At 37.1% G+C, this 14032-nt stretch overlaps 1 protein-coding gene across 2 annotated transcripts in view; it reads left to right on the top strand.

Moving 5' to 3' along the window:
- The window catches only part of LOC113081297 (LON peptidase N-terminal domain and RING finger protein 2-like), a 95157-nt gene that overhangs the window by 63726 nt on the left and 17399 nt on the right, over positions 1 to 14032 (top strand). The window lies entirely within an intron of this gene.

The following is a 14032-nucleotide window of genomic DNA, read 5'->3' as shown; positions in this document are numbered from 1 at the left end:
TCCGCACCTACCCGCTCCAGCTATATATTCACTCTGTTCACCCGCTGTCTGCTTAGAATAATTTTCTACCTGACCGTTCCCACTAAATTTAGATCTCGTTTACAGAATCTCACATTTTAATATCTGCTACTGAAAGAGAGAGTTAGGCTAACAAATAATTGTAGTCTACACAACATTGTATGTTATATTATTCATCTTGTCAAAATTCTTGCTTTTTTTTTTTACTTCGACTTGAATCTATGTGAGTTAGTTATCTTAAGACACATTTTTTTTTTAAATATTTTATGCAACTCAGTAGGAAAGTACAAAAATGTTGTACAAAAATTTTATTTCTTATTTTTACTTGTCTTGTCAGGATACAATTTGTTTAACATTTGCAACACATTAGGAAAAAGTGTCGCAGAGAGAGACAAAAAAGTAGGTTGTACAAAAATTGCCTATTAGCAAAATATTAAATTTGTTTGACATTTTTCTGTTAACACAGTAGGAAAAGTGTTGCAGAGAAAAATAAAGAAATACAACATCTGTCATTTAAAATTATAGGTTAAGCAAAATAAAAAACAAAAAAGAGTTGAACGTCCTTCAAGGACAGTGCATCCACACTTTGCTCAATCCTTATTCTGCTCTGTCGCTTATAAACAACCTGCCTGTTCTGTCTGAGGGCCATATATTTATCCTCGGTATAGCTTTCTCTGAGCATCATCATGCACATGCTGCACACAGACCCCGCAAATAAAAGGCGTGACGCAGAAAGAATGCATGCAGCATGTGCATAACACTCCCAAGTGCAGGTTGTACCTGTGGTCAATAAGAATAAAGCACTGATATATGTGTTCTGAATGGACTTTGGGAAAGGGATATTGTTTGACCGCCTGCTCAAATTCAAATTACACCAGAGTTACCGACCGCTACCACATTTTAATAGTTTTTAATCACCTGGCGCAATAAATCTGTTTGGGTCCTGCAGGAATGCAGACCTCTACTAGGTGGTGCTATAAGGTGGTAATTTATGTCTTTGTTCATAACCAGTTTCTTCACAATAATTTTTCTAATGTCTCTTTGCCATTGTTCCAGTCTACATTCAAATAATTTTTTTATGACATATGGAGTGGTTTAAAGTATGCCACAACTGAACTCTTAAGTAGAGCCTTACCCTTAAGTAGAACAAACTTTCTTTTCAACTTAAACTTTTCAGAGTCTTACAGTCATTAATATTATCATAGGAAGTTGGGTTGAAAGTTTATAGTTCAGATATAAACATCAGTGTCTATGGTAGCAATCCAAATAAAACTAAAAAATATATAACTGTGCTTCAATTAACGTTTGTGTCGATTAGGGCTTGCATGGACTAGTCGAGTAGTCAAGTGATTGACTACTTCGACCGCTAGTCTGCGCTGTCGGAAACAATCGACTAGTCGAGCATGCATTAACCATAATGCGTACAAAGAGTTTGCAAGTATGACATGAATTTTAGGATTACAAAATTGCATGTAGCTTTTACTTTCTATGACCTTTATCTATGATGCATGTAAAATAAAATATGTAATGTAATAATTAGGGGTGTGCCTGAAGCTGAATTCCTTATTCGGAATGGCACGGATAATGGCTTCAAAAATTAATAACAGACAAATAAATTCAGAATAATTCTGCCTGAATACTCGGCTGAAGCTGGCACAGTCCGGAGTTTGCTAGATAACAGGTGAGCCAGGGGATCAGCGCAATATTATACATAGAACTCTAAAGTCACGAGTGTGAAGTGAATCAATGTAAACTTTGAGTGAAAAGAGCGCAAATCAAACACAGCTTTTCTTGTGTTCTCTCCGTGCATCTATCAGAAATCAGAGCTTTGCAAGAGTAATATCACCTATAATAATACATCATACACTTATTATTTGTATATGTTTGAAAGGCAATGATTTAAACCTTAGGCTACGATATGATACAAATGAATGGATTAACCCTCAAAGACCGAGACAGCCACCCGCGGCTAAAAATAACTGTTGTTCTTTAATGTTTAATAACTTTTGAACCGCTAATCCAATCTGAATGCTTTAAAAAGTAATGTAAAGCAGAGATTCTCCACTATTTATCTAATTTGGATATTCAGAGGCACCATAGTGTACCTGATTACGTCATCGCATTGTGAGAACATTGATTCGTCAGAAGAAACCAATGCTTTCGTTCCTCTGAGCCAAACAGAAATGATTGTTGATGCTTAGTCCCACCCCTGTGCCCAGATTGGTTCAAACTGTCCCATATTAAACCAATAAGTACTCTTTGAACTACTACTTAACATATTGCTTTGGAAAATGAATGAAAACAAAGTGAAAGTGAAGTCTGTCGCGAGTGCATGAATACAAACACAAAATAACACATTTGCATGAGAAAACTCTCTGAAAAAAGCAAAAAAAAAAAAAAAAAAAACACGACAGAGAACTTTGACATAAAACAAACCAAACCAAGGATGAAACAGTGGTACATATTTAAAAAAGCTCTGGGATTTGTATCTTGTGTAACTAGGTGATGTGTCGGTAAAATCGATTCTGACGCAGATTACAGCAACTGATCGAGCATTTATATTATGTATACTAAGTAAATCATTATACATAGTTTAAAAAAAACTAAAGATAGTTTGCACTATTTTTTCTGTTGCAGTCTGAATATTTCTCTCTCATTTTGTGTAGTTTGTGAATCATTTGCACTGTATGTTGAAGACAATTTGTGCAATTTTTTTTTACTATATGCTGCATAGTTTGTTTATTGTTCATAAGCCTCGTTTCCACCGCAGGAACTTTACCCAGGAACTAGGGACTTTGGCCTGGTACTTGGTGTGTTTCCACCGCAGGAATCAGGAACTAAATAAAGTTCCGGTAAAAAAATGCCCCTCAGAGTCCCTGCTGGCGAGGTGGTACTTTTTCAAAGTTCCAGAACTTTCGGGGGCGGGACTTTGGCGCTAAAAATCCTGATTGGTTGAGTTCAAAAGCATTGGTTGAGTTCAACCACCATTTACTCGGATCAACATTTTCAAAATATTACTGTTATTGTGTCATGAAATGTAATTTTAAAAGTATTTCAGGCGAGAATGTAGTTCTTTAAAACTCAAATCTGTTGTTTATTTATAAAGACAGTGCCTATTTAAAAAAGTGTTTCGCCGATCTCGGAGATGGTGAGCTCAGTGATCATCTATCCGTCGATAAGTAGCCTCACCTCGGATAGACCTTCTGATATGTGCCGCTGGCTCTGATGTCTCTTTAGTGGTTAAACATAAAATATAAATATAGCTGCAAGCAGCAATTACGGGGCCAAGCACTAAAACTGCAAATTTATGAGGTAAGCAAGGCATGGAGGACCACATCAAATGCAACAGTGAGCAGTTACAGCAATTTTAGGATGATTGTAATTAAAATGGTTGAAAAATCATAAATACAGCCACTAGTAATAAGACTAAATGGCCTATCACTCTTGACCAACAGGTGGCGCTGTAATTAAATCATATTGGTGTGTTCTGTCAGTGACGACAATAACACACAAAAAGATTAGTGTCAATATGCTAAAGCATTGCAGAGATACAGCCTCAAGTGTCATTTTGGCATTGTGCCTCAAATTCGTTGCGGTGGTATACGAGAACGGTTTTATCTATCGACACAAAATCCATAACATTTTGTCAGCACAGTCTAAAGATCGTCTGATTCAATTTTGGTGAAAATCGGACTAACAGTTGATGAGGAGTTCGCAAAAGTAGGTTTTAAACATAAATCAAAATGGCGGACCGGAAGTTCAGCAAACACTGGCATATTTGGTATCTATGTTATCGCCATAAGCCAGGGAATATTTTGAGACCATTTTCATTCAAATAGGCTAATGCAATAAAAAGTTATTAGCATTTTTAAAAGTGTAATTATTCATGGTTAATGAATGGTTTATTACTCTTGACCAATAGGTGGCGCTGTTACCAAATTTATGTGGCATGGTCAGTGTGAGGTGTTGATGACACATACAAAGTTTGGTGCAAATGTGCTAAAAAGATGCGCTAAATGAGAACCGTTTCGTATATCGACATGAAATCCATAACATTTTGCCAGCATGGTCTGAAGATGATCCACGTCAAATTTGGTGAAAATCTGACTAACGGTCTAGGAGGAGTTCGAAAAAGTAGGTTTTCAACATTAATCAAAATGGCGGACAGGAAGTTCAGCCAAATAAGGAAAACGTTGTATCTATGTTCTCGACTTGACCCAAGGAATCTAAAAAAACCAGCATGATGTCAATAGCCAGATTTATTCAAAAGTTATTAGCCTTTAGGTAAATTGATTTATAACTTTTGACCACTAGGTGGCGCTGTTTCAAAATATTTTGAGTACCTTCAGGGGATGGTGTTGTTGGCACATTCTGAGTTTCGTAATATTACACCAATGCATTTGTTTAGTATAGCATTTTATTTCACAAAAGTGTATTGAAGTCAATGAGAATTTCATGTTTCGTTCTATTATAGCGCCACCAAGAGGCTCAGTCCCACCATTTTTTTTATGTGTGTTCAGAGTGAGCCCATACATATGTGTGTAAATTTTGGTGAAAATATCTCAATTCACTTCAGAGTTATAGACATTTATATGAAAAAGCACGTAAAAAACGACTGACTCTTGACTTTGATTGAATATTACTACCCCTTACTATCAATATTTTGGCATTTGGGCATTGGTGTATAGCTATCGACCTATGTTTTCGAACTTCTGACGGTGGTTTCGTCTCGATCAGACAAGCGGTTTCGAAGATATAGCCAAATGTTTTTTAAGTGCTAAATCACAACGCTACACAAACCGTAAGGCAAAACCTAGCATGTTTGGTATGGTAGGACTCGGTAAGGTTTCAGGAGTCCAATTTGATGAGTCTCGTGAAAATAAGTCGACCACACCCAAAGTAATAAGCATTTAAAAAAAGAAGATCACCACTAGGTGGCACTGTTTCGAAACTTCTCACGCTCCTTCGGGACATTGTGCTGATGACCCACACCAAGTTTCGTAACAATCCGATGATGCGTTCTTAAAATACAGCATTTTAGCACAAAATTCAAAATGGCCGACAGTCAAAATGGCCGAGATGGTCAAATTGGATATTAGTCGACTCGGCATGTTGCCCTGAATCTAACAAGACCAATTGATTTTTGGACAAACTGTTTAGAAGTTATGAGCAAAAATAGCAATTTTTCATATCTCCGGACCAGTAGGTGGCGCTGCGCCGAAACGCAGCAAGTAGCCTCAGGTCATGCTTGTTATGACATGTACCAGGTTTGGTCTGAATACGATAAATCGTTGCAGAGATACAGACTTGCGACTGTTTTTGTAACCGTTATGTAAAATTTGTTTGAGCGTTTATCGAAAACGGTTTGCCGAATCAATTTGATTTGCATAACTTTTTGCTGGCCTGGTCTGAAGATGATCTGAGACTATTTTTGTGGCAATTGGACTAACCGTCTAGGACAAGTTCGAAAAAGTAGGTTTTTCGAAAAATTGAAAATAGCGAAAAAACTAAACCTTGCGATTTTTGAATTTCGGGATTCAACTTGCCTTGAACCAAGGATTCAGAGGAAAAACGAATTTCCATTTTCTGGCTTACGGTTCATAAGTTATTAGCATTCAAACATTGAAAGTTTGGACAAGTGGTGGCGCTAGAGAGTAGGAGCTAGAGACTTCAAATTTGCTATAGTTAATGTTGGTAATGTCCTCTATCAGTGTGCCAAATTATACAACTTTCCCGCAATCGGTTCTATGGGCTGCCATAGACTTGCGGCGGAAGAAGAAGAAGAAGAAGCAGAACTAGAATTCCATAACTTTTTGCCAGCATGGTCTGAAGATTATCTGATTCAATTTTCGTGACAATCGGTGCAACGGCCTAGGACGAGTTCGAAAAAGTAGGTTTTACGAACAATTGACGATAGCGAAAAAACTAAGCCTTGCGATTTTTGAATTTCGGTGTCCATTCGACTCGGCATGAGCCAAGGAATCACAGGAAAAAAGAATTTTCATTTTGTGGCTTACGGTTCAAGAGTTATTAGCATCAAGTTTTTGAAAGTTTAGACAATTGGTGGCGCTAGAGAGTTTGAGTTAGAGACTTCAAATTTGCTACGGTTAATGTTCAGACAGTCCTCTATTAGTGTGCCAAATTATACAACTTTCCCGCAATCGGTTCTATGGGCTACCATAGACTTGGTGTGGAAGAAGAAGAAGAATAATAACGCCAACAAACACAATAGGTGCCTTCGCACCTTCGGTGCTTGGCCCCTAATAATAACGCCAACGATTACAATAGGTGCCTACGCACCTTCGGTGCTTGGCCCCTAATAACGCCAACGATTTGAATAGGTGCCTACGCACCTTCGGTGCTTGGCCCCTAATAATTCAGCTGCGGGGTAAATCTAACCGGTTTTCTTTGGTCTGTTTTCAATTTATCTGTATGTTAAAATGAAAGTAAAAGCACGCAAAAATGCATGTGAGGCTATATCTAGGCAACGGTTTGGCGTATTGAGACCAAACTTGGTGTGTGTTATAATAAGCATGACCTGAGACTACGTGCAGTGTTTCGACACAGCGCCACCTAGTGGTCAGGAGATATGAAAAATGCATATTTTGGCTTATAACTTCTGAATGGTTTGGCCAAAAATCACACAACTGGTCTCTTTAGATTTAGTAAGTAATGGCGAGTCGAATGATATCCAATTTTCCTGTGTCGGCCATTTTATGCGTCGCCCATTTTGAATTATGTTTTAAAATGCTGTATTTTTTGAACGCAGCATCGTATAATTTCGCAAATAATTAAAAAAATATTCGGCTCCATGCCCTGAAGGTACTCAAAATGTTTGGTTACAGCGCCACCTTGTGGCCAATAGTTATAATGAAATATCACATAAATGCTAATAACTTTTGAATAAATTAGACTATTAAAATTAAAATGGTCTAGCTATATTCTGTGGGTCATGCCGAGAGCATTGATACCAATTATGTGAAAATTGGCCATACTTCCTGTCCGCCATTTTGATTTATGTTGAAAACCTACTTTTTCGAACTCCTCCTAGACCGTTAGTCCGATTTTGACCAAATTTGACGTGAATCATTGTCAGACCATGCTGGAAAAAAGTTATGGATTTCGTGTCGATATACGAAACGGTTCTAATTTAGCGCATCAACGAATTTGCTGGAAGGGTGCCAAAATGCATTTGAGGCTGTATCTCTGCAACACTTTGACATATTTGCACCAAACTTTGTATGTGTCATCCACACCTCACACTGACCATGCCACATAAATTTGGTAACAGCGCCACCTATTGGTCAAGAGTAATAAATAATTCATTAACCATGAGTAATTACACTTATTAAAATGCTAATAACTTTTTATTGCATTAGCCTATTTGAATGAAACTGGGCTCAAAATATTCCCTGGCGTATACCGATAACATGGATACCAAATATGCCATAGTAAGCTGAACTTCCGGTCCGCCATTTTGATTTATGTTGAAAACATACTTTTTCGAACTCCTCATCAACCGTATGTCCGATTTTCACCAAATTCGAATCAAATGATCTTCAGACTATGCTAACTCAAAGTTATGGATTTTGTGTCTATAGACAAAACCGTTTTCGCATACCACATCGACGAATTTGAGGCACAATGAGAAAATGACACTTGAGGCTGTATCCCTGGAATGCTTTGGAATATTGACCCCAAACTTTGTGTGTTATTGAAAAGTCACACAGAGTACACCAAATTGATTTTATAACAGTGCCACCTATTGGTCAAACTTGATAAGCCAAGTAATCATGCTACTAGAGGTAGTATTTATGATTTTCTTTTAGCCGTTTCAATAACAATAATTCCAAAATTGCTGTTATTTCTCATTAATGTATTTGGTGTGATGCTCCATGCGATGCTTAGCTCCTAAATTTGCTGTTGGAGTGCTTGGCCCCGTAATTGCTGCTTGCAGCTATATTTATTCTGCTTCTTCTTCTTCTTCCGCCGCAAGTCTATGGCAGCCCATAGAACCGATTGCGAGAAAGTTGTATAATTTGGCACACTGATAGAGGACAGTCCCAACATTAACTATAGCAAATTTGAAGTCTCTAACTCCAACTCTCTAGCGCCACCACTTGTCCAAACTTTCAATGTTTATATGCTAATAACTTTTGAACTGTAAGCCAGAAAATGGAAATTCTTTTTTCCTCTGAATCCTTGGCTCAAGCCAAGTCGAATGAATCCCGAAATTCAAAAATCGCAAGGTTTAGTTTTTTCGCTATTTTCAATTATTCGGAAAACCTACTTTTTCGAGCTCGTCCTAGACGGTTAGTCCGATTGCCACGAAAATTGTCTCAGATCATCTTCAAACCAGGCCGGCAAAAATTTATGGAATTCAAGTTGATTCGTCCAACCGTTGTCGAATGACACGTAAACAAATTTGACAAAAAGCACGCAAAAATGCACGTGAGGCTATATCCCGGCAACGGTTTGTCATATTGAGACCAAACTTGGGGTGTGTTATAACAAGCATGAACTGAGACTACCTGCAGTGTTTCGACACAGCGCCACGTAGTGGTCAGGAGATATGAAAAATGCATATTTTGGCTTATAACTTCTGAATGGTTTGGCCAAAAATCACACAACTGGTCTCTTTAGATTCAGTGAGTCATGTCGAGTCGAATGATATCCAATTTTCCTGTGTCAGCCATTTTAGGCGTCGGCCATTTTGAATTATGTTGAAAACATACTTTTTCGAACTCCTCATCAACCGTATGTTCTATTTTGACCAAATTCGAATCAAATGATCTTCAGACTATGCTTACTCAAAGTTATGGATTTTGAGTCGATAGACAAATCCGTTTTCGCATACCACATCGACGAATTTGAGGTACAATGAGAAAATGACACTTAAGGCTGTATCCATGGAATGTTTTGGCATATTGACACCAAACTTTGTGTGTGTCATTGCAAAGTCACACAGAGTACACCAAATTGATTTTATAACAGTGCCACCTATTGGTCAAGCTTGATAAGCCAAGTAATCATGCTACTAGAGGTGGTATTATGATTTTTTTTAGCCATTTCAATTACAATAATCCCAAAATTGCTGTTATTGCTCATTAATGTATTTGGTGTGATGCCTCATGCGATGCTTAGCTCCTACATTTGCCGTTGGAGTGCTTGGCCCCGTAATTGCTGCTTGCAGCTATATTAATTAATTATATTAAAAAATATTGCTGTATTTTTTGAACGCAGAATCGTATCGTTTCGCAAATTACAAAAATATTCGGCTCCATGCCCTGACGGTACTCAAAAAGTTTGGTGGCAGCGCCACCTTGTGCCATACTTTTGCTATACTTGGGACCCAGGCGTGGCACAGGGGCTCTACGGCGCCCCCTGTATCACAGTCAGAAATGTTGATGTATAGCTCACACATACTTGCACATATTCATATGAAACTCAGTACACATACACAGTACACAGAAGTCAGCTATTTAGAGTTATGTAAAAAACGCATGCTCTGGAATTTGAAATACTTGTCATAGGTTTTTTTACTCGATTGCCGCCAAACTCGGTGAACACGATCTCAAGACATTGGGGATGAAAAATTGCCAGGGGATTTTTGATATCTCGAACGGTTTGCTCGTGGCGAGGCTTTGAAATTATGGCGAGAAATGAGAAACAGGAAATGTCTAATAACATCCACATACATTTCCTGATTTGAATCAAACTTCATTAGATTATTCGTTGTTTGATGTCAATCGCATATATGTGACTATTAGGAGTCAAAGTCATAGTGCTACCAATTGGCAGAAGGAAGTGTGTCATTTTCAAAATGATTTGAATTCAGCATCTTATTACTACTCGATTTGCTGCAAACTTCATCAGAATAATGTTAAAACACAGCCGATATAAATCTGCAAGGGGGATATTGATATCTAAATATATTGTTGCCGTGGCAACGTCAAACTGGAATAATTCTCAGGTGATTTTGAGGCATATAACATACTTAGAATTTCACGAAACTCAGAACACACATCAGTATTTCTGATAGCTAGACACTGGCAAAAGTTCATAAGAGGGCGTGGAAGAGGCACTCTATAGCGCCACCTTTTGTCAAAAGTGGGGGGGGGGTTAGTTTTAGCTACAGACACCAAACTCGGTACACAAATTGTTCTTATCAAGACAGACAACTTTCTAATTCACAGTCATCAGCTAGGACCAACAGGAAGTCAGCTATTTTGATTTGAATGTGGATTTTTGGGAATTTCTGCTGTGAATTAATGCATATTGCTCAGAGGAGAAGTACACTTGAAACACCAAACTTTGTCTATATGTTGGAAAAACATTGAGGAACTTAAATTGTGAATGGGTTTTGGATAGCTTGAATGGTTTTGCTGTGGTGATTTTTTTGAAATGACCGTAAAAAGGGAATTAATTAATTAATCCTGAAGCGAAAGTGGTCATGCACGCGTCCTTTTCTCAGCACAATGCTCCTCGACTTTGCTGGCTTAAACTCCATCCTGGCACCTTCAATAATCTTGCATAGGTCTTCCAAAATCCACCGACCTTCTGGAAATGATCTTGCCGTTATAGTCAGGTCAACCATGAATGCCTTAACTAATTAAAGAGATAGTTTACCCAAAATAAAAAGTAATTCACTCCCTATATGTCTTCTACACGTTTCAAACCTGTTGGTTTTGATTACTAGTGTTCTTCAAAGTATCTTCTGTAGTTCTGCAGAAAAGGGGTTTAAAAAATGAGGGGGAATTGGTGTAATAATTTTAATGATGACAGAATTCTGGGTCAATTATACTTTTAAGTAAATTAGTAGAAACACTTTTCACTAGTCTTCACTGTGCAGGGAAAAATAACAGTGAATCTAGGGGTGGGAAATATGGAAAAAAATATATAATTTATCTTTATTTTATTTATAAAAAAATACAAAGATACACATTACTACTACACATAATATACAAATAAAACAAACAGTACTTTACTTTCAGGTACAGTGGGTGTATTTAGCAGGAGCATTCAAGAAATTAAATGAACAAATATAAAAATAAAACACTATATAAACTGATTCCTAAAGCAACTGTATTTAATTTCTTCAGTCAAGAGGAGTGAGTGATTTTTATTTTTTCCTTTTGTGTTTTGTTGTTTTATTAATGTTAAAGGAATAGTTCACCCCAAAAAAAAAATTGTCAGCTGTCTGTCAGTTCTGTCATAGTGTTTGTTTTTATACCACAATTTACTCACTCAAAAGTGGTTTTAAACCTGAATGAGTTTCTTTTTTCTTCTGAACATAGATGCTATTTTGAAGAACGATGAAAACCAAAAACTTTCAAAAGTTTCTCTTCCATAGTATTTTTGCTACTATCAAATTCAATGTTGACCAGTTTGGTTACCCTCATTCTTCAAAATATCTTCTTTTGTGTTCAGCACAAGAAAGAAATTAATACAGGTTTGGGACAATGTGACCATGAGTAAATTAAATGAAATCTTAGGGTGATCTATCCCTTGACAGTAAGCTGCATGTTTAATAGGCCTACTATCGCTTTAAGACCTGCACACATCTAATATACAGCTACTTATACTTTTTTCTCTCAACTGTTTACTTTCATTTTATACATAACCATCTGAGTCTACATGTAAACCTTGTGTTTTGACAGTATTAGTGCAAAAGATTACTCTGTTCAATAATCAGGCACTGTTTGACAGGCTTCAGGGCGTGCGCTTGGTGTGTATACTGTGCGAATGAAACATTTAAAAGCACATGCAAATAATGTAAGAGTAACTCTGCCACTGAGTTAATACTGCTGTAAATGTATGTGACGTTTTACAGTATACGACGGAGGCGCCAGAACTGGAGCTGATAGAATGTGCGCTGTAGCATGATACTACAATATTTATTCAAAAGCAGATTGTGGATACATTTTTATCGTCCATGATTAAAAATCATCATATCGCTCACCCCTAAGTAAATCACACAGTAAAATGCTCGGAAAATACACATTCAGTAGACATAGCTTCCTTTTGGTCAGTTTGTCTCTTCATTTAAGATTTCCCCCAAATGTTGCAGAAAACATTTTATTACATGTTACAATCATGGTCAGTGCAGACATGTACTTGTACTTGTACATGTACTACATGTACACATGGACTCTAATTTTTCCTCACTATTCCAGTCAAAGAAGTATATTAAAAATAATGTCCTCTGTGAGGTGTTCACAGGTGTCTAAAGAACTTCTGCCATGTCTTCTGCGATGATACTTCTCTTGGTTACTACAAAACATAGGTTAAAAAACATTTGTGGCACATTTAAGAGAAATTTTCAGTTATTCCTGTATTTCTCTACATGCTAAGTGAAGAAGCAACCAGCATAACAACTGTGATTGTGTGTTTTGTTGTAGTCATTTACATGTGTTCTTGTCGTGCTGGGCACCTGTACATATAAGTCTGTTTACACAGCTACTGGAAATTATCTCAGACATATTGATGCATATACATTTGATTGTAGAACATTGTCATCGTAAAAATCACAGCAATTGACGTTAGCTTATACATTTAGTTAACTGAGATTATTTGAAAAGAACATTCTTCTAAAATGATACAGTAGGTGGCCAGCCTATCTGGGCCTATACCGCGGCGGTAACTGTAATTCAGTCGCGTGTTGAAATCATTCGCGAAACTACCGCCAGGTGGCGCAAAGGGACGGATTGCGAAATGAATGTAATTGTAAAATGAGATAAAAGAAGTAAAACAACAATAACATTATGATATAACATTGTAACATTTAAAAATAAAAGAACATAATTTTTTTTTAATTTGTTAATTTTTAAAATGTAGGATAGTCTTAGGCTACAGTCTACTAAACAAAAATTAAAAGAAGACCTTTACACAAAGGATCATATGCATGCTATTTTTAATTAAACAGTAAATAAATATAAGGCCTATATATATATATATATATATATATATATATATAGACACACACACACATTTATTTTGTGCGCACCAGTCGTCCGTGAGGGGCTGGTGCGCTGTTTTGTTTATTTTTGTCATTAAAGTTTCATTTTGATTGTGCGCCGGTTCCCGCCTCCTCCTTCACGATGATTATGGACTTCTATTATTACAGTGGTGCCGAAGCCCGGAAGGAGGAGGCGGGAACCGGCGCACAATCAAAATGAAACTTTAATGACAAAAATAAACACAAAACAGTGCACCAGCCCCTCACGGACGACTGGTGCGCACAAAATAAAAAGCAAACATAAAATATTGCCCAGGCCTGGTCCTCTCTCAGCCTTCACGGTGGTCGCACCAGTTTTATATCCTTCCATCTCCTATGTGGGACTCGAAACCGGTGGTGGGTCGCAGGTGTAGCTCATCTCCAATAACTACACCTGGCCTCACTCCTCATTCCCACGTCTCTCGGCCCCGTCCCACTCGTCACATTATTTAAATAGTAAAAATATTTAAAACTTATATTAATTTTGCTTTACTTAGGATCAAATAAATGCCGGCTTGGTGAGCAGAAGAGAATTCTTAAAAAAAAAAAAAAAAAAACTTTTTACAATCTTGCTGTTCAAAAACTTTTGATTAGTGTTTTAGCCAGTATAAAGAGTATGTAAAGTGCTTAGAGTTGCTGCAGAAAACTAAATAAAAAAGAAAACTAAAACATGTTGCTGGAGACGGGCTTATTGAAAATGGAAACTGATTGTCTGCCAGCAGGAGTTGTTGTGAGAGCAGTAGAACTAGCAGTTTCCCCAGTAATGGCTGTAATCAAATCAGCTCCGCTCATGAACGCTTCTTTATCAGATAAAATGAAAATGCCATCAAAACTTTTCTGAAGAAAGTCCTTTCCCTTCAGAGATACATTAATATAAAACACCCGCAATGTGTTTTGATTTTAAAACGTGCAGTGCTTATGTTTATTCAATGAAGTAAAACTCTACAAATAAATCAATGTATGGGAAACACTGGTAATGTATATCAAAATATCGTAAATGTGTTTAAAAATCATATC

Source organism: Carassius auratus, unplaced genomic scaffold, assembly GCF_003368295.1.
Source record: "Carassius auratus strain Wakin unplaced genomic scaffold, ASM336829v1 scaf_tig00033710, whole genome shotgun sequence".
In the NCBI taxonomy this organism is placed as follows: Eukaryota; Metazoa; Chordata; class Actinopteri; order Cypriniformes; family Cyprinidae; genus Carassius; species Carassius auratus.
This window is presented reverse-complemented; position numbering and strand designations above follow the sequence as displayed.